Source organism: Saccopteryx leptura, chromosome 10 (genome assembly GCF_036850995.1).
Source record: "Saccopteryx leptura isolate mSacLep1 chromosome 10, mSacLep1_pri_phased_curated, whole genome shotgun sequence".
Taxonomy (NCBI): domain Eukaryota; kingdom Metazoa; phylum Chordata; class Mammalia; order Chiroptera; family Emballonuridae; genus Saccopteryx; species Saccopteryx leptura.
In genome coordinates, this window is record NC_089512.1 from 64,584,419 (window position 1) to 64,606,632 (window position 22,214).

Here is a 22,214-nt window from a genome sequence, read left to right on the forward strand (position 1 = left end):
AAGGATTTTTCTGGGCCTTTACCTTGTATTCAAAGGTAAAAACAATCTCACCTTTTGGGCTTGGCTGGCTTCAGTCAAGGCCAGATCATTAGAAAGGACCGTGAGATTCTAGAGCAGTTACTTATTCGGGAACGGAGAGCCTGGACAGGAGCCAGGACTCAGTACGCAGGCCCAGTGAGCAGGAGGAATGGGTTCCTCCTGAGTATGAACTGAGTCTGATTGAGCCACCCTCGCTGAGTGGGTGTCCCATAAGAAAGGGATAATTTAAAGCTTTAACACTTTGAAGCTCGGGCAGCACTGTTGTGGGGCACTTCTGAACTGTAGAGCCTTCACACCCTGCTGGAAGAAACAGGGAGGCCTCTGTAGATAAGAGTCCTGGTAGCAAAGGCAGACCTCAAGCAGAACACAGACTGCTGAAGGGCAGAGCAAGGCCAAGAACCAACAGCAGTTGCAAGGTCTCAAGGACTAGACTTCTCCATTTCTACCAGGCAGAAAAGATGCTGAGGACTTATTTGAGAAGTAGTTTAACCTAGTGGTTAACAGTGCAGATTCTGAAGCTTGACTACTTGTGTTTACATCCTATCTCTGAAACTAGCTGAGTGACGCTGAACAAGTGACTTAACTTCTCTGTTTTCTCATCCATAAAGTAGGATACACGGAGTACTTATTTTATAGAATTGTTATAAGGGTTAATTAACATATATAAAATTATATTATAACCAATTGCTGATTCATACATGCATCCCTGGGTGGTCTTGAAAATGCAGTATTTGAGAAGGGGAACCCTGGAGGAAACAACCCCCAGAAATTCTGTTAATTTGGAAAGTGTGGCCTTGAGCTATTGTTTTAGGGAAGTGATTCTCAAAGTTGAGAAAGCACCTGACCAGGCGGTGGCACAGTGGATAGAGCGACGAACTGGGATGCGGAGGACCCAGGTTCGAGACCCCGAGGTCGCCAGCTTGAGCATGGGCTCATCTGGTTTGAGCAAAGCTCACCAGCTTGGACCCAAGGTCGCTGGCTCGAGCAAGGGGTTACTCAGTCTGCTGAAGGCCTGCAGTCAAGGCACATATGAGAAAGCAATCAGTGAACAACTAAGGTGTCGCAACGCGCAACAAAAAAATAATGATTGATGCTTCTCATCTCTCCATTCCTGTCTGTCTGTCCCTTTCTATCCCTCTCTCTGACTCTTTCTCTGTCTAACTTTAAAGTGAGAAAGCATTAGAATCACCTGGCAGCCTTGTTAAAACATAGATTGCTGGTCTCTGCTGCCCCGGAGGTCTGGGCTGAGCCAGAAAGCCTACATTTCTCACAAACTCCCAGGTGATGTCCGTGCTGGAGGTCTACAGCGCACGTGTAGAGCAGCACTGGTTTGTAATGGTAAGAGCACTTCTTCTGTAATCTCAGGGGTGTACCCTGTCGGATACTGGTTACACATCTTTTTGCTAAAGTGGGGTCTTAACCTGGCGTTTTGTAACTAGACTGTAAACTTGGCAGGGCCTGTGACCTAACTCCCCAGTGTGTATGTAGCAACTGACACATAGGAGATGCCCAATAAATATCTGTTGCATGGGGGAAAGAAACACACTGTTTGCATTCTACAATATTCTTCTGCACAATATTTCTGTTAATAAATATTCCTCCACCTTTGGCTGTTTACAGTGCTCCCTTGTGTGGATGTAAGTGGCAGAGAAGCCTGAGCTTGCTGGGACAAACAAGACAATGCATTCTAAAAGGCAGAGTTTAGCAGCTGGAGCCAGGACTGCAGGAAGCTGAGAACCTGAGGGATGAGTGGTCCCTTGTCTGTCCCAGGCACCTCCCTGGAACCGCTTTCTCCCTCCTCGGCTCTTGCTACAACTCTGTCTACATGACACGCACGACAGCTGCCCACATCTGCCTGTCTCCTTGTTATAGAGCCTGCCATGCTGTGAGTCCACCTGTCTGTCTTCCCCTTACTCTTTCTCCTAGGACCCCAGCAGGGACTCTGGCTGGCTCGCCTATGCTGCCTGGTGCTGTGTCGCTTTGGGGTGCTTCCCACATGATCTCTTTGAACTGCCTTCTATTCACCTTTCCACCTCTACTGAAATCTGATTTGTTTCATTCTGGTGACTGGGATTTGGTTTCTATGGACTTTTCTGGATTCAGAGCAGGGATCTGACTGACCTAAGCCTATCACCCATTCATTAGCAATAATGTTTCATGGCAGCATTGTAGGGTTGTCTGATATTTTTGAACATTTAATCCATGCTATGTGATTTCGAGGGATGAGGAGGTTTCATAAATGCAGATGAAAAAATAAATATAATTAAGAAAATAACTCAGGCCAGTGTCCCCAGAGACTGTTTTACACGGGCTCATAATGAATGCTATGCTCAGTACAGCAGTACCACAGAGCAAAATAAATTCTTGGAGTTGGTTTGTTCCTGCCTGCAATGCATTTTCTTGTTCCAAACAAATATATTTGTCGATACAACACAATTAGGAAGGCTGAGCTAATCCACCCATCAACTATGCAGAGAAGACAAGCATGCTGCTCACACATCCTGAGCACACTGGGGCCAATCAGTTAGGGCCAGGCACTCTCCACTCTAGCTCTCCTGGTGAAGGGCCCGTGCTCGCCACCGTGGCCATGCAGGTTCTCAGTGGATTTGGACAGATGGTAAAGGAATTGTGGAGCCAGGAAATGGTGAGCCATTCATTTATTAGAGTTTCGTAATAGTGGATGAGCAAACAGGCAGGGGAGACCATTTCCCTGTTTCTCTTCTAACTCTTCCAGACTCACAGCCATTCACCAGCCTCAGCAGGGCTCAGTGAAACAGGTCAGGCTGAAGCTCTCTCTTTCTCTTTCTCCACTCTCTAGCAAAACAAGCTGGGGGAAAAAAACCCTTCTCCAGCAAACAATAGCAAACAATTGCCCCTCCCAAGCAGAAAGGCAGTCTGCATTTGCAATGTGCCGCCCTGAGGGCAAGCCCCGCAGCCTTGCATAGACTGTACACACATGGCTCTGCCCCAATACAAGCATGCAAATCTTAAAAAAAAAAAACCCACATTGTTTACCCAACATTCCACCCCTTTTGCTCACTTCACAATCTACTCCACAGGTATCCATCCCTGTGTGAGGAATGAGGTACATTATATAAACAAACTATAGGAACAGCACAAGTTATACAATTTCAACAATTATAAAGGTGCCATTCTCAATGTCTACCTGAGCACTTTGCCCAAGGTACAAACTGGGGGCCCATCTCTAGCCCTCTACTCCAAGGTAGGTGAAAGGGCCTCAGGGTTGTGTCCATGGAAACCTTTAAGTGTCTTTGGTGCATATCTGCATCTGAATGGGACCAGCTGTTGGATGCAGGAGGGCCTCCTCTGGAGCTAGCTCCCACCAGGGTCTCTCATACTGTCCAAAAGTGGCATGTCCATCCAACAAGGGAGCCAGTGTCTCCCTCTGGTCACAGTGCAAGAGTCAGTCCACGATAGACAGCCCAGCTGTCTATGCAAATCACCAAGGTAAAGGTCCATTACAGGCAACTAGGTTCACATAGGGCTTCAGGCCTCCCCTGTCATCCCTGTAGTCATGGCAGCTCTGAAGACGCTGCCCCAAGGAGGAGCACATGGCAACAGTGGCCAACCTCTCCACCTCTGCTCCAGAGAGCATGATGCCATCCACCTCTATGTTCCAGAATTGCAGCAAGCCTACCAGGGCTCAGTAGATGCTCTTTGCTGCTGGATTTCTACCTTCTGAACGACCACTGGCCAAACTCTGAGTGTGCGGACGGCAGCTTCAGCCCGAACCTCCTCATCCTCAGAAGAGAAACTGGAAATGCCTGCTCCTGCTGACTCAGAGCCACTCGGCCAGCACAGCTCCATCTTCGGCTCCTGTGCTGCCGGCTCTCGGCCTGAAGCTGAACCTGAAGTTGTTCTTCCAACAACTGCCACTGCCAACGTTCAACTTCCAGGGCAAACTGCTACTCATGAACTCATTTGGCCTCCTTCTTCAGAGACCCTTCCAGTTTCAGGCACTGTACTTGCAGTTCTGGGATCTGTAGTTTCTTTCTCTTGTGACCATTTCAGCTCACGCTGTTGGTGCTGCTGGCTCTGCTCATCTTAGAGCTTTTGACCTTGGGTGGCCTCTTGCAGGGCTGTAAAAAACAGCCAGCCCACGGTCCCCAAAAGAAGTGCCATGGGGAACCATACACTGGGGAGCAACAACGAGTCCTCTGCTCCACGCTTCAAGTTGTCTGTGGCTCCGTATCAGTCTGATCCGAATCCTGGGGGCTCTGCCAGCTGTGAGGCCAGTGGCTGTTGCTGTGGCCATGCAGATGCAGGTTCCCACTGGATTCCGGGAGACAGTAAAAGAACTATGGAGCCAAAATATGGTGGGCCATTCTGTTTATTAGAGTATCGTAGTGGCAGATGAGCCAACAAGCAGGAAAGACCACTTCCCTTTGTCTCAGCACCCACCAACCTCAGTGGGGCTCTCAAACCCTCAGCTTTCTCTCTCTCTCTCCCTCTGTCTCTGTCTCTCTCTCTCTTCTCTTTCTTCTCTCTCTCAACTTTCTGCACTCACTAGCCAAAACAGGCTGTGGGGGAAAAAACCCCTTCTCCAGCAAACTATAGCAAACAATTGCCCCTTCCAACAGCTGCAGGCAGTCCACAATTTGCAATCTGCCACCCTGAGGGCAAGTGTCCGCAGCCTTCCACAGACTACACACACGGTGCTGCCCCAATACAAGCGAGCAAACCTAAAAACACCACTTGTTTACCCAACACCTGGTTACTGGGAAAGTGCAATCTTCTTTTATCCTCCTTCTCCACTTTACTCATAACCAGGGGTCCCCAAACTTTTTACACAGGGGGCCAGGTCACTGTCCCTTAGATCGTTGGAGGGCCGGTCTATAAAGAAAACTATAACAAATCCCTATGCACACTGCACATATCTTATTTTAAAGTAAAAAAACAAAATGGGAACAAATACAATATTTAAAATAAAGAGCAAGTAAATTTAAATCAACAAACTGACCAGTATTTCAATGGGAACTATGGGCTTGCTTTTGGCTAATGAGATGGTCAATGTCTGGTTTCATATTTGTCACTGCTAGCCGTAACAAGTGATATGACGCACTTCCGGAGCTGTGATGCATGTGTCCTATGTCACCGGAAGTAGTACTGTACGTGAGCGACGCTGCGCTTTGTGGCACCACCACATACAGTACTCCAGAAGCACAGGATGCGGATGCGTCCTGTGCTCCTTTCACTGACCACCAATGAAAGAGGTGATCCTTCTAGAAGTGCGATGAGGGCCGGATAAATGGCCTTGGGGCTGCATGCGGCCCGCGGGCTGTAGTTTGGGGACCCCTGCTCATAACCCTTGAGGCAGCCCCCCAACTCTTCAATTTTTAGTTTAGTTTGCTTTCTTTTTTTGTGTCAGTGGCTAGAAGCAACTGCTGACATACACAGTTTTTAGAATGAGGGCCTGCCATCACCCAGGCGGGAAAGATGCACTTTACGCCCTGACTGGCATAGCCGGTCTTCCCACCCTGGGATCCCTGCTGGATGAATCCAAAGCCCCACTGCCTGTCCCAGATTCATGAGCATCCACATCCGCTATGCAAACACCAGGTCTGCCACCCCTTTCTCCAGCGTTGCTGCCTCCTCGAGGGTGTAAGGCAGACACTCTGGCTTACCAAAGGCAAGTTAACAAGGCCTTTCCGAGAAAGCGCTTAGCCTTCCTGAAGACCCAGGGAACCACACAGAGTACCAAGATGAATGTGTTCTGAACATGATCTCTCCTGGCTGTTTCTGGCACTCTACCAAAGACATCTCCAAGAGACGGACCTCCTGCCCAATCACTGTGGACAGTGACACAGCTGTGTAAATCCCAGATTTTAAAGTATCTTTCTCTGTCCTGGCAGATCTGTGCCCAAAACTGTAGGTTATTCCCCATGTGGAACTAAGAGTCTATTCTTCAGGTCCAACGTTCTAGTGGAGCCCGGATGAATGCCAAGGATTCTCTGCCCCCAACCCCATTGCCCCTGGAGAGGAAATTGAAGCTATTAAGAATCAGATTCTTGAGACCTTCTATCCCATGTATCCCACAAGAGGTCTTTAGGAGTGCAATATTTGTGACGAGAAAGATGGCATAGGGTTCCAGGAGGCTGCCCTGTCCCTCTCCCCACACTCTGTATTTGCTGGAGCAGCCAGTTCTCGATCATTGTGCTTTCAACCACTTCAGCTGAGGGCCAAGACGGTCCTTTCTGCCTTTGGCAGTGCCCTGGCTCAGGCCTGGCTTCTCTGTGGGACTGACATAAAGGGTTTGGGGCAGCTGGTCAGTGCCGAGCATGGGCCTGATGGACGTGTCTCCCAGGTCCTGGCATTACAGCTGACACCACAGGCCTGGTCGCTAGTGAGGGCGTCAAAACCTGGTCGGGGTAGGCTCAGACCAGCTCCTCCCTCAGCACTTTTGGTATCTTCCAGTGATTAAAAAGAAGGTGGTTGTGGAAACTTTTGGGCTGACTAGTTTCCAGCAGAGATGTTCAAGAAGTTTCTGGCTCTGTATTTGCATGGAGCTGTGTGAGCCAAGGACCATTCTGAAGGCTGAAGCCCCCCATCCCTCCCCTGCTAGAGACCCTGCATCCTGGGCCGCGCCTGGGGCCTGCCAGCAGGGCACATGCATACTGCTCTTTGGCCCAGTGGTCCTGCTGACAATAAAGAGTGCTTCCAGGACAGAAAAAAAAAAAAAAAAGAAAGAAAAGAAATAAAAAAAGAATGAGGGCCAGCTAAAATGAAACTAATACTTAGTTTTTATAATAGCTACAATTTATTGCATTAATGCTTGGGATAGACATTGTTAGTTTCATTTAATAGTTAAGGAAACTGAGGCTCAGAAAGGCCAAATGAGTTACCTAAGGCCACACAGCTACTGTGTGGCTGAGCTGAAATTCAAACTCTGGTCTTTCTGAGGCAGAGCTTGTATTAGGACTATTGATATTAAGAGATATAGAACCCAGCTCAACTTGGCTTTAGACAAAAAGAAAATTAAGTGGCCTTTGTGAATTGACAGCCCAGAAGTAGGCTTAATCTAGCCATTCCAGTGATGTCCCCAGGAACCTGGTTTCTCTCTGCTCTGCCTGTGTCATTTTTTGTCTCCAAGCCACCCAGTTTACAGTTCACTGCTTGGGGCCCACCCCTTGCGGAAGGAAACAGCTGCAACAGCTACATCCTTTAAATCCCCAAGCCACATCTGCCCGGGGATGAAAGAACACCTCTGGAGGGTTCCATGGAAGAGACAGAAATGTCTGCTCTCAGACTTGTGGTATCCCATTTACGTGGCTTGTGTTTGGTTCCCATGGTTAAGCCATCACACTCAGCAGAGGCCGGCACATGCTGACTGCCTGAGGCTGGGGCTAGGGTGCTGCCACTTTCACACAGTGTGTGGCTGAGCAGGGCAAGGGGCTTCGACCTAGTACGAATCTGGAGGCTGTGCTCAGAGTGGAGGAAATGGCCTAAACAGTTAACCGGTTGGCCTGGCATAAGCACTAACCAACTGGAACGATGCTGGTCCCAAAGACTCATTAACCATTTGCTATTCAAAATGGACTTCCAGAACAGCGGCACTGGCAGCCTAGCCGGGTGACATCAGCACCGAGTGACACCACCGCCCTCCCAAACTGTGGAGGGGATGAGGGAAATCGGGAAATCGCTTGAGTAGCATGTCTGGCATGTGGTAGGTGGGAAATCAACATAGCTCCCATCTACCAATCCCAAATGTTTGTAAGTGGGAAACTGACCCCGAGAAGTCCCAGCTTGCCCAGAACACGAAGCTGGGCCTCAGCTGCTGTCGCACTGCATCTCTCCTCTCCTCAGCGCTCGAGTCTTTTTTTTTAGAATTTATTTATTTATTTATTTATTTTTACATAAGCAGAGATAGACAGGGATAGACAGACAGGAATGGAGAGAGAGATGAGAAGCATCAATCATCAGTTTTTCGTTGCACGTTGCGACTTCTTAGTTGTTCATTGATTGCTTTCTCATATGTGCCTTGACCGTGGGCCTTCAGCAGACTGAGTGACCCCTTGCTGGAGCCAGCGACCTTCGGTCCAAGCTGGTGAGCTTTTTGCTCAAACCAGATGAGCCCGCGCTCAAGCTGGTGACCTCGGGGTCTCGAACCTGGGTCCTTCCGCATCCCAGTCCGACGCTCTATCCACTGTGCCACCACCTGGTCAGGCAGCGCTCGAGTCTTAAGCCCTGGTTGCACATTAGTGTTACTGGCAGAGTTTTATTTATTTATTTATTTATTTATTTTTGTATTTTTTTGAAGCTGAGAAGGGGGAGAGACAGTCAGACAGACTTCCGCATGCGCCCGACCGGGATCCACCCGGCACGTCCACCAGGGGCGACGCTCTGCCCACCAGGGGGCGATGCTCTGCCCCTCCAGGGCGTCGCTATGTTGCGACCAGAGCCACTCTAGCGCCTGAGGCAGAGGCCACAGAGCCATCCCCAGCGCCTGGGCCATCTTTGCTCCAATGGAGCCTTGGCTGTGGGAGGGGAAGAGAGAGACAGAGAGGAAGGAGAGGGGGAGGGGTGGAGAAGCAGATGGGCGCTTCTCCTGTGTGCCCTGGCCGGGAATCAAACCCGGGACTTCTGCACGCCAGGCCGACACTCTACCACTGAGCCAACCGGCCAGGGCCACTGGCGGAGTTTAAAAAAGTCCCGACGCCCAGGTGTCTGTCATTCCAAATCACCTCAGTTGGAATCTCTTGGGGGAGACCCAAGCATCAGTACTTTATAATTTCTGTGGCAGCGAAGGCAGACAGTGGTGCTACCTCCTACGCTAATCAGCTGTGAGGAAGCGCTGCCTTGAAGCTTTCCTGGGCTGAAGGGGGGAGAGGGCTTCTGCCTTCCAGCATGATCACGTGCCTGGCAGGGCTTTACACAAGAACGCAGAGCAGTTTGTGCCCATGGGTGTCCGCTTGCTCTTCTCGCACAGTCAGCGAAGGTTCAGCTTTGAACTGGGGAGCCAATGGGCTTGGACCCACAGCTCTGACCCCAGGAAATCAGTGGGGCAAGTGGGAAGCAAGGACAATCTCTACATCTGAGCGAGAAGGGAACAGACCAGAAATTCTAAACCTTTGTTTAATATGGACTATGTGGCATCTGGTGAAGCCTCGAACCCTTTACAGAAAAATGTTTTTATATTACACAATAGGACTAAGGGAAGCAGTTGTTTTGAAATACAATTACTAAGATATTAAAAAGAAAAATTATGATTTGGAATATATGTGCTTCTTTGTTAGCATGTTAAATAACAAGATTCAGTAGAAGTCTGAAATGGTGATGAGCAGGCACAGTACTCTGCAGTATCTGCAGCAGCTGTCTGTGGTATAGGAGCATCGGTGATTTCTTCCTGTCACAAAGTTGCAGGTGCCTCTCAGCTACTGAGTTCCTGCCTACCTTTTAAAATGGAGGCAAATGATGAATTTTGATTAAAGGTTACTAAAGATAATTCTTTTTTTCCACCCAAGTCTGCTACCCTCCTGAATCCTATTGACAAGAGTCCTTAGATCACAGGCCCTTGGAACAGAGGGTCCCCTGAGGGCACAGTGTGGCTTGTCCCTATGAGAACACCCAACCCACTTTTCTGCTGGGCCCTGGCACTGAAACCAGGAGTTAGAGGTGTAGAGCGGAGGCCTCAGAGCTTCCAGAATGGAGCACGCTCAGGCTCTCCCAGCTCTTCCCTTGCTCACTTGTATTGGGGCAGCGCCATGTGTGTGTAGTCTGTGGAAGGCTGTGGGTGCGTGCCCTCAGGGCAGCAGATTGCAAATGCAGACTGCCTTCCTACTTGGGAGGAGCCATTGTTTGGTGGAGAAATGTTTTTTCCCCCAGCCTGTTTGCTAGAGAGAGAGAGAGAGAGAGAGAGAGAGAGGAAGAGAGAGAGAGAGAGTGTGTGTGTGTGAGAGAGAGAGAGAGAGAAAGAGAAGAGTGCTGAGGCTGGTGGAGGCCTGTGAGTCTGGGAGAGTCTGGAGAAATGCATCAGGGCTTTGGGAGCCCTGAGTGAGAGGGAAGCGGTCTTCCCTGCCTGCTTGCTCATCCACCATTACAGGACTTTAATAAACAGAATGACCCACCATTTTCTGGCTCCACAGCTCCTTTACCATCTGCCCGAATTCAGTGAGAACCTGCATAGCCATGGCAGCAGCCCCTGGCTTTACACCAAGCATGATGCTGAATCACTCTAACCTCATTTTCTTAATGTATAAAAACAGATCTTAATACTCATGTCAAAGGTTTCTGTGGTAAGGAATAAAAAAATGCCTCACATAGCATCATTGACCATCCCAGTCAAGTGTGCTGGCTGTGTGAGCTCTTGAAGGCTTCAGTCTCCACAGCTACAACACAGGTTGCTGTTAGTGCCTGGTCTAATGTGAGCGTGCAGCCCCCCCCCCCCCCAACACTGAGTAACCTTGACCCCTGTGGCCTTCAGAGAAGGGCCTGGCACACACCCAACCTGCCATGTGCAGGAACTGCCAAGCTGAGGGCATCCACAGAACTCCAAGCACAGCAGCTTTGAAGCTTACTTGCCTACTTCTTCAGCCAGACTGCTCTGCCTGCCTCTGCTGAGCCTTGCTGGCTGCCATTACAAGGGTAGATTGAGGATGCTCTGTGATCTTGACTCCTCAGGCACACCAGCCTGTTGTTGAGGTGCGGTCCAGAGGCTGGTACATGGATGTTGGTCAAATAAGTTTGTAAATATGATATATATGTTTGCTCACTTACAGTCTGCATTGTGTGGGGGGGACAGGCTGTAAGCAGGCCGGGTCGTTATAGCCTGAGGTTTAGTTTTAAGACTAAGCTTTTCCCCACACCCTTGACCCGTTGCTTGATGTAGGGTGGTACACTCTCATGAGGAATCCTATTATGCCTCAAATAAGTGACTTTGTATCAGAGACTTACTTGTTTGTATATTGGATTAAAGGTGGTTTTTTTTGTTTTTTTTTTTTTTTTTTTTTTTATAGGGATAGAGAGAGAGTCAGAGAGAGGGACAGATAGGGACAGACAGACAGGAACGGAGAGAGATGAGAAGCATCGATCATCAGTTTTTTGTTGCAACACCTTAGTTGTTCATTGATTGCTTTCTCATATGTGCCTTGACCGCGGGCCTTCAGCAGACCGAGTAACCAGCGACCTTGGGTCCAAGCTGGTGAGCTCTTTTCTCAAACCAGATGAACCCACGCTCAAGTTGGCAAGCTCGGGGTCTCAAACCTGGGTCCTTCTGTGTCCCAGTCTGACGCTCTATCTACTGCGCCACCGCCTGGTCAGGCTGGATTAAAGGTTTTGATTTCTATTAATATATTATAAGTGGGGCAGACTGGGAGCTTGCTCTCTCAGTTCCTGAGATTAGCATTAGAGGAGAGAGCAAAGAGGAGAGCAGAGAAAGCCCATGTGGAGGAGAGGAGAGGCAGCCAAGATGGTGGAGTGCTGAGGGAGAAGCCAGTTTGTGCAGAGTTTGTGCAGAGAGAAGGAGATGGGGAACAGAGGTGAATAAGGCTAGTGAGCTAGAAAACTTTGATTCTAGGAAACTTGGATAAGTCAGTAGCTTTGTGAGCACTGAATGTGAGTGGGTTTTGAAGCCCAGTGTGTGTTTTTACTTGCCCGCTGGGTACAAGCTAGGATTAAAGGTAATGCTCACCAGTTTTTGGCTCTGTTGTTTCATTACCGTCTGTCCGAATCTAATGCGAACCTGCATGGGCCAGGCGGCTGTGATGATGGTCATGCCTCCTGGTTTTACAATGGATCTGGGTGAAGAGGTTAGGAATTTGATAGGAACCTCGGGGAGGAGGCGACAAGCTGCTGTGGCCTGGCTCTTGGCGAGTACTCCTGGCTGCCAGCCCCACTACACTGAGCTGGGATTCTCAGGCCTTGTGTTGACTGGGGCCCTTGTGCCACTGGAGCCCTGATTCTCCCAGTGGCTTGGCCCTTATTCAGCCAGGCTTTAGAGATACCTGGAGCACTGGCCAGGCCATACCTCAGTGTGTGGGCCCTGGTTTTCTTAGGAAAGACCTCAGCTGTGGGCATCACCCTTCTAGTCTCTGTCCCTCTCAGTCTGAAATCTCTTAGTTTCTCTGTTTTTTTCTTTTTTTTGTTTGTTTCTGTGACTGATCCTGTGCCTTGCTTCCATTTTTCTTCTAGTCTCTTTAATTCGTCTGTCTGTTTCCGTTTTTCTCTGCTGCTCTCTGCCCCATTTTCTCTCCACTTCCCTCCCTCCTTCTCTTTCTCTCTCCCCATTTTTCTACTTTTCTCCATGTTTCCATGTCTTTCTGTTTCCATCTTTGTTTCTCTCCCTCTCTCTCTGTCTCAGTGTTTGTCTCTGTCTCTTTCCCTTTCTCTCTTCATTATCTGCCCTCTGCATTTATTTTAATCATCTCATAGTCCCCACAGCCCTCTAGTGCCCATGCCAAGTCCTGCCCGTTTGGCAAAGGGACCTGGGTGACTTTGAAGGGTAAATAGATCTGAGTTTCCCCCCCCCCCCCCCAGGAGGCAGAGTCTGCAGGGAATAATGGGATGGAGCATGTAGGCAGCCTGGGGCTCAGGACTGCGCCGCATCCTTGGCTCGTAGAGTCCTTGAGGACACGCTCTTGTCTGAACTGCCTTCAAGTCACCAGTAACTAGCACAGGGCCTGCTACAGAGCTATGGTTAATTTTTTAAACCTCATTTTCTTGTTTAATTCTAATGCTCTTCCCATGATCCCACAACCACATGTTCCAGAATATCCTAGACCCAGACTATGCCATGTTGATTTTGTACTTTTGTTCTCCCTGCAAACTCTTATTCATTCCTCACATTTCCTCTTGGATGTCCTGTTCTCCAGGAAGCTTCCTGACTCCTGGGCGGGGCTGGGTTTTCTGTTCCTGTTCTCCCACAGTGAGTCGTGTGCTGCATTATAAGGTACTTGAAGGAGGGAGTAGGCTTTCCCCACCATGTCTTGGGCTTGGTGCAGAGTCTGGTGGGTCCTGAGCACAGTGTTATAAAGTATTGCACCCCAGATGCTAAAAGGCACTGTACCTCACTTCATCGAGGTCACGTAGAGACACCCAGTCCAGATAAATTTTGAAGAGTTTTATTAAAGGAGGAGATTTATTAATACGCCGGCCACATATGGCTGAAACGGGGCATCAGGCCCTAATCGTGCAGTCCCAAAAATAGTTCAGGGGCTGCTTATATACCCTTGATAACACGTGGGCAGAAGAGAGCATGACATTATGGCACAATTATTAACAAGATTATAACATTTATCTAGGGCAGGGGTAGTCAACCTTTTTATACCTACCGCCCACTTTTGTATCTCTGTTAGTAGTAAAATTTTCTAACTGCCCACTGGTTCCACAGTAATGGTGATTTATAAAGTAGGGAAGTAACTTTACTTTATAAAATTTATAATGCAGAGTTACAGCAAGTTAAAGCATATAATAATAATTACTTACCAAGTACTTTATGTTGGATTTTCGCTAAGTTTGGCAGAATAAATCTTTATAAAACAACTTACTATAGTTAAATCTATCTTTTTATTTATACTTTGGTTGCTCTGCTACCGCCCACCATGAAAGCTGGAATGCCCACTAGTGAGCGGTAGGGACCAGGTTGACTACCACTGATCTAGGGATATACAGAAACATTAAGACTCTCAAGGTAACACAATCAAAGACATTTACAAATCTTTCAGGGTTCCTCTTCCCTCACTAACCTAGAGGTATTTTACTCTCATGATTCCAGGAAGGGGAGGAACTGCAATCAATGCAAGGTGGTATGTAAATTCTGCCTCCCATTGAAAGAGAAGACGTTTCTCAGTTAAGCTTAATACTTTCAGAGAACTTAAGACCAAATGACCCTAGTCATCCTTGTAAGTCAGGACACTTTTACATTACTTTTCCTCCATTTTCCAAGGAAAGGACAGGAAAGCCTGGCCTTTTCTTCCTAGAATATCAATATTAGTTTGCAGCTTTTTGGTACCTTACAACACAGGAAACTCCAGGAGTTGCTGGGGAATCTCAGTAGCTAAGTTGTAGTCCTCAGCTTTACTGCTAGTTTTCAGCTGTTAAAAGACAATCCTGCCCAAGAATGAAAAGACCACACAGAATGAGGGCAGAGGCCAGTCTGGGGAAGCTAGGCTCAGAAGCACCAAGCTTGCTGTTGTCTGAACAACAGTTACCTGGCCTTCAACTTCCCCTTTTGACATGTTGGTTCTCAGCCAGGTAGGGCTCCAGGCAGAGAAATAGGTACCTGTTCAGACCAGTGGTTCTGGCCTCAACACTCCCACCCCCACTGCCATACGTTGCAATATTTTTCAATAAGAAGAGGTGAGATGAATTAATTATGAGCCGTGTGTGTTCACAGGCATGCCTTCTGTTGCCAAGCTCCATTCTTGAAATGAGCGATCCCAATTACGTGTGAAACTCAGCTGTCCTGGCCCTGCACTCTAGAGGGCTTCACAACAGCGCCTTTTGTAGGCTCTGTTGAATGTCTGCCATGCCAGGGAGGTCCGCACATTCCTCCAGCGGCCTCTCTGGGCTTTGAGGAAATGTGCTGGCAGCCGCTGCTTTGCAAGAGGTGGGAGGGCCTGTCGGAAATGCAGCTCTTAACTTGCCATCTCCACTCAGCGCCCCATAGTCAGGGAGGAGGGGCTGAGACAAAGCCATCGTGGTATGCAGGAGATTCAGAGCTGTTGTTTTTATTGCTGCTCTCACAGTCTCAAGTAACAGGGACATTAGCCAGCTGGGAGGGGTGAGGGTAGGCCAGGGGCAGGAAGAAGGGCCAGCATTGTTGTAAAGTACTGTACCCCAGATTCTGCAAAGTACTGTACCCTCACTTCAGTGGGTTTACATAGAAATACCAAGTCCAGATGAATTTTAAGGAGTTTTATTAAAGGAGGAGATTTATTAAATATGCCGGCCACATATGGCTGACACGGAGCATTTGCAGACCCAAATCATGTGCGCCAAATACATCTCAGGGGCTGGTTATATACCCTTGATCACACATAGGCTGGGGAGAGCATGACATCATGGCACAAGCTTACAACATTTGTTTAGGGGATACACAAGAACATTAAGAGTTTCAAGGTAACACAATCAAAGATATTTACAATCTTTCAGGGTTCATCTTCCCTCCTTTGCCTAGAGGTGTGTTACTCTCAGGATTCCAGGAAGGGGGAGGAACTACAATCATTATAGGGTCTCCCATTGAAAGAGAAGAAGTTTATCAGTTAACCTTTATTTTAGTTTTAAAACTAAATGACCCATTGTCCTTGCAAGCCAGAAACTTCTACATTCTTCTCCCTCCCCTCCCTAAAGGAAGGACAGGACAGGAAAGCCTGACCTTTCCTCCTAAAATATCACTATTAATTTTGCAGCTTTTTGGTGCCTCACTACAGCATCACCCAGCCCTCCAGCCCATCGTGTGCTGCTTGGACTCACTCACGGGCAGCTGTGACCAGGAATAAAAGACAAAAATGATTCTGAATGATGGCATAAAAATGCAAACTTTGCATAGAGGCTCAAGAGTTGATGTTTACCATTGCTGAGGAGTGTCATTGTGATGACAATAGCAGCCACTCCTCACTGTGCCTTCCCTGTGTTCCTGGTGCTCCACTAAGTATGTTCACATGTTACCCTCATAAATCCTTATGGGAAGTCTGGAGATGCTGTTCTGAAACTGAACCTCAGAGGGATCGCAAAAGTGGAGGTGGGATTTGAACTTGGGTCATCTGACTGGAGTGCCCATCTCTTTGCCCACTGTTCCTTCAAGCCAGTGCAGGTGTATATGGCCAGTGGCCACCCCCATCGTGGCCATGAGGATTCTCACTGAATTTGAGCAGATGATAAAGAAACAGTGGAGCCAAAAACTGATGGGCTATTCCTTTATTAAAGTCTCGCACTGGCCGATGAGCAAACACACAGGAAAAACACTTCCCTCTCAGTCATAACTCCCAAAGCCCTGATGAATTCTCTGGTTTCACAACCAGAAGAATCTTCTCCAGTTTCTCTTAGAATCAAAGGCCTCCAAAAACCTCAGTAGGGCTCCCAAAGCTTTTCAATTCTGGTTCCCCAATCTGCACACCTTCTCTTACCCTGCAAACATGGCTTCTCTCTCCTTCTCCTTCTGCTCTCTGAATAAACTGGCTTCTTCTTCAGCACTCTGCATTCTCTTGGCTCTGCCTGCAAAACTGGCTGGGCCCACACAGACCCTTCTCCAGCACACATTAGCAAAACAATGGCCCTTCCCAAGCAGGAAGGTAATTTGCAATCTTACAGACCACATATACCTGGCACTGCCCAGTGCCATTTTCCCTCAATAAAAGTGAGCAAACTCAAAAAATACAAATTTTACAAACTCATTTGCCCAACAAGGTGACAACGGACACTGTTCAGAGGAAAGCACATGAGAGACTTTAGCCTGACATAGACCTGTGTTCAGCTTCCAGCTCTGCAACCTCCTATCTAGGAATCCCTACCTCAAGTCTCAATTTCCTCCTCTGTAACACTGCACATCACAATAGCCTTGCAGGTGCTGTCAGGAATAGAGGACATGATATGGATAAGGTGCCTGTTATGGGCTGAACAGTATGCCCCCAAAACATATGTTGAAGTCCTAAATCCCAGAACCTCAGGATGTGATCTTACTTGAAAATAGGGTTACTGTGGAAGTAATTAGTTGAAAATCATACGGAGTAGGTAGGCCCTTAATCCAATAGGGACAAATCCAATTTATCTTATCAAAGGGGGGCATTTGAAAAAAGAGGCAAACACAGTGACAATAGCCACATGAAGACAGTGGCAGACCTGTGCTGTCTGGGACCCAGGATGCCGAGGGTGCTGAAAGCTGCCACAAGTCGGCAAGGCAAGGAGGCTTCCTTCCCAGAGCTCCTGGGGCAACTAGCAGCCCCCACACCTTGATTTTAGACTTCCAGCTTCCAGAACTATGAGCAAATAAATTTCTGTTGTTTTAAGTCACCTGGGTTTTCATACTTTACATGGTACTATAATAGCTGAATAAGAACAGGGACAAATTGGACTGAGCTATGGTACAAAATGTCAGCACCGGCCTTTCTCCTGGGCCCAATAAAGACAAGGCTGGACTTTTTCTATGGCAGGACAGACAGAAATGAGACATTGGGCACCTGGGAGTAGTCTTTTATTTTAACTACATTAAACTTACCAAGCCACCATAATCTCCCTACGTGAGTCTCTGGGAATGCCTTCCCTGAAAGAACACCATGTCCACCAGCAACACTGTCACAGTGGTGACAGGAACTAACACAGTGCCTCACCCTAGCAGATGCTGTGGTGCTGGTCCAGCTTCTCCAGGCTGCTGTGGAGGTTAAAAAAGTACTAATACTTTTCCTCCCACCTTGTAAGTTATTCTGGCTGGACTAACAATCACATTAAGGGAGACAGACTAACAGGAGATACTCAAAGTTTAATCACATGTTCATGAGGAATTCACATAGGCAGAAAAATTCCAAAGTTTGGGTATATAAGACATTTGGAAAATGGCGAAAGGATGGGGTATTAGATTTCAGAAGTGAGAGTGGGTGATTTACAGGTAGTTGGGGAAGTGGAGCACACATGGCCTAGAAGAAAAATCCTTGCTGGGAGACTCAGAGACAATGGGACACAGAGGATTTCTAGCTAACAGTCCTGGAGTCCTCCTGACTAAAGCTAGAGTGAGGATTCTTTTATTTATTTATTTATTTATTTATTTATTTATTTATTTATTTATTTATTTTTACAGGGACAGAGAGAGAGTCAGAGAGAGGGATAGACAGGGAAAGACAGACAGGAACGGAAAGAGATTAGAAGCATCAATCATCAGTTTTTTGTTGCGACACCTTCATTGTTCATTGATTGCTTTCTCATATGTGCCTTGACCACGGGCCTTCAGCAGACTGAGTAACCTCTTGCTCGAGCCAGCGACTTGGGTCCAAGCTGGTGAGCTTTTGCTCAAACCAAATGAGCCCATGCTCAAGCTGGTGACCTCGGGGTCTCGAACCTGGGTCCTCTGTATCCCAGTCCGATGCTCTATCCACTGCACCACTGCCTGGTCAGGCTAGAGTGAGGACTCTTAAGGTGAGCAAGCCAAGGCTTCTGTCTTGAAGAGCTGGTTTGTCTCTGTCTGAATCTCTTGGGCAGGGAAGGGTCAAAAGTTTTTTCTGAGTCTTGTTTCTTAATATACAGCTAAAAATTAATATCCCCAGCCTGACAAGTGGTGGCGCAGTGGATAGAGCATCAACCTGGGACACTGAAGTCCCAAGTTTGAAACTCTGAGGTTGCTGACTTGAGCGCAGACTTGCCAGCTTGAGTGCGGGATCATTTCAAAGTTGCTGGTTTGAGCCCAAGGTCACTGGCATGAGCAAGGAGTCACTGGCTTGGCTGAAGCCCCCTGGTCAAGGCACATATGAGAAGCAATCAGTGAACAACTAAGGTGCCTGAACTACGAGTTGATGTTTCTTATCTCTCTCTCCCTCTCTCTCTCTCTCTCTCTATCTCTCTCCCTCTCTCTCATTCTTGCAAAAAAAAAAAAAAATCAGTATCCCCTAAAGCAGCTTTAAGGTGGTGAAATTTTAGACCCTTCAGTATCCTGGAAACTCCCTGCAGTATAGTGCACACAACCTGGCTCTTATCTCAGTGTTTGTCTATCTACAGCCTTCTCTGAATGCAGAAGGGCACCCAGCTGGGCTCAGAGCAAGCTAAGAATTTATGCCTCTGGGAGCAGCCTGCCGCCAGTGCGGGCTGGGAGTCTGTGGGAAACACCTGGCTTCCTCACCCTGGTGGGACAACTCTGAGGAGTGTGTCTCACAGTCTCTCAGAGGCACCCAGTGGGATTAAGCCCCAGTTGCACACAGTGGTAAAAATTATTCATGGACCATTTATGGGTCTCCTCCCATTGTAGTCCCTTCCTTGATTTTTTCTGGGATCAGCTTCTAAAAACAGACTACTGTATCCAAAGCCTCACCTCAAGTCTGCTTTGGGGAAGATTCTCAAGAAAGATGAGCTTGCAATGATACTCAAATGGGAGCTACTTCCTCTTCCTGATCACATTTAGCATCTTCAAGCTAAATGGTCCAGCAGGTAGTTCTCAACCACATGGGAAACTTTGAAGACCATAAAGGCCCTGAAAACTGATCTAGCATCTCAGAGAGAAAGGTGATATTGACATGAAAGCAGCCACTTACAAGATAGAGGAGATAGTATTAATTAGAATTCTCGAGCACAGCCCTGGGGAAGGCAGCCAGTCCGGGGTACTGCTTGCACAAAGTAATAGGGGAGACTGAGCCGTTACCTTGCAGAGAGCCACTTGAGGCAGAGGTCATGGGTTGGAGGCCCAGGCTCTTGGAAGCCAGAAGAGGTGAGGGAGAGATGATGAGAGGCTGGGTTGTGAGCCCCATGACCCCCAGGGACTCCTCAAGGCTTCCTAAAAATTGCTAATAGTGGAATTTATGCACATGACAGGATTACTTATGGAATGAATGATGAGGCCAGGTCCAAAGTGAGCTGCCATGGTAGTCTCAGAAATGGAGAAGTGAGTAAGCAATCAGCCAAAATTGTGAGGAAGAGGTGGGGACCACACAAGCTGAGACACAAGCCAAGTTTACCCAAATTCCCAAAGGACAGACAGTGGTCATTTGTGGCTGTCCATCACCCAGGAATCTTCTCCCTATATTTTAGCTAAGTTTTTACATTTTTAGCCCTACCTTGTCAAGATAGAAGAAAGAAGATAGGCATTGATAGATTTTTTTTTTTTTGCATTCTGGAGCATAACCTGCAAAATTCTGCAAATTCCCTGCATCCCTGTGAGCCTGACTTTTAGAGCTGAGGGCTATGAGGGAGTAGCCACACTAAGGGGCCTAGTCTCCTGACAAGTGTAGTGGCCTAGGAGTTCTGCCCTTAGGGGCAGCAGCAGTGGGATTCCTGGTACTGGTTCTGGTTCAGGAACTTCTGGTATAGACAAGAGAGCAGCGTTTTCTCAGGGGAAGTCCTTATGGTGTATGGATATTATTCCTGGCCACAGTGTTGCAGGGGGCCTTTCATAGCCTTCCAGGGATTCTGTGAGCCGTCTGGTCTCCTCAAATAAATTCTTTGCTGCGTGAGCAAGCCCAGTAGATTCTGTTATTTGTCTCTAGCAGCCCTGTCCACTGTAGACCTGAATGACTTGAGAGTTTCAATAATAACACTGGGGAACAAAATTTTTATTGCATCCACAAAAACACTTGTTCTTACCTAATTCAAGTGTGCTGATCTCAAATCCGACATTAGTTTTTCTCTGTAAGCTACAGTTTTTTTGCAATTCAAGATTTTAAGTTTTCATCTTATTGTAAAGTTTTCAACATTTAGTTTAACATAATGAAGTAGAATGTCTTCTTGGGCATCCTCTTTGTGAAAATATAATAATTTATATAATGCAGTAAATACACTAATACACTAAAAGATATGATTGCATCAGAATTTGTCTACAATTTCAAAATAGAACATATTAAAACACGTATTTTTTTTTTTTTAAAGAACATTTTATTAATTTGGGCTAGGCGTGCAGAGAGATTTTTTTTTTTTTTTTACAGAGGCAGAGATAGACAGAGACAGACAGACAGGAACGGAGAGAGATGAGAAGCATCAGTCATCAGTTTTTCATTGCATGTTGCGACTTCTTAGTTGTTCATTGATTGCTTTCTCATATGTGCCTTGGCTGCGGGCCTTCAGCAGACCGAGTAACCCCTTGCTGGAGCCAGCGACCTTGGGTCCAAGCTGGTGAGCTTTTTTTTGCTCAAGCCAGATGAGCCCACGCTCAAGCTGGCGACCTCGGGGTCTCGAACCTGGGTCCTTCTGCATCCCAGTCCGACGCTCTATCCACTGCACCACCACCTGGTCAGGCTAAAACACATATTTTAATCATAAAATTTGAGCAAAACTTATGTAAATTCTATTCAGGCAAAAATTTGCATTTGTAGCTCTTGCATTTGTGTACTTGTTGATCTCCAGCAGTGGTCTGCTCATCACTAACAGCTCCAAGATTTTAGGGAAACTTATCAAGGTGACTGTTCACGAAGTGAATCTTAACGCTCATGTTACATCCAATGTCGCGGAAAGCCAACAGCATCCTTTGAACCAGATTTTCATAGTTCTCTGCTTTTTTATTGCCAAGGAAGTTCTTTGTAACTGCCACAAAACACTGCCATGCTGCTTTCTCCTACTTATTCATCTTCCTGGCAAATTCTTTATCACGTATGAGGGTTTGAATTTGAAGTCCATTGAATACACCTGCTTTTATATTCTCAAAAGACAAGGCAGGAAAAGCAGAAATAATATGTTGAAAGCATTCACTTTCTCTATTCAAAGCCTGAACAGACTGCTTCATTATGCCAAGTTTGATGTGAATTGGGGGAAAAATGATTCTGTCTTGATTAACTTCAGGTTCATTCACAATATTTTGCATCCCTGCTTCCAGAGCTTCACATTTCAGCCACTCCTTCTGTGTCCAGTGTTTCTCCCGAGCTCGGCTGTCCCACAAACACAGAAAGCAAGGATACGTTGTGAAACCTCTCTGTTGTCCTAGCAGGAAATTTACCATTTTAAGATCCACACAAATGATCCAATTATGCTCCTCATACTTCAGAAAGTCGAGGACAATTTTTACATCATTATAATCTTCTCGCAGATGAGTTGAATAACCAATTGGAACTGCATAAACATTACCGTGTGTAGGAGAACACATTTCAGACTCTGTTTAGAGCTGTCAAGAAATAGCCGCCATTCTGTTGGACTGTAAGTGGTAACATGCAGCTGGCTGAGAAGACTACTGATATCATGACAGTAAACAAAGTGTTTGTCTTCGAAAAAAAAGTCCAGAAAAATCTGTTCATGCTTCCTAAAATGGGATACTTTAGCTGACAGGTGAAGTACATTCTTTTCTTGAAGCCTGGAGGCTAATAACTTAGCTGCTTTCTTTGCTAGGCCCAAATCTCTTACTAAGTCATTCAATTCAGGTTGGCTAAACTGCTGAGGGCTTAATGACTGCTTGGCATCAGAAGAAGACCCTTCAGATTCTACAACCATTTCCTCATGCATCTTATCAAAATACACTTGATCACCATGTTCACTTTTTTCGTCCTTAGAAGAAATAAAACCATTGAAAACTGGAACTGGGAGTGTCTCAGAGTGTGGGATAG

General features: G+C 47.1%; 1 pseudogene; it reads left to right on the top strand.

Annotated features, from left to right (window-relative positions):
- Nucleotides 1-2,524: 2,524 nt before the first annotated feature.
- Nucleotides 2,525-6,574, top strand: LOC136381857 (large ribosomal subunit protein mL37-like; annotated as a pseudogene).
- The last annotated feature ends 15,640 nt before the right edge of the window (nt 6,575-22,214 follow it).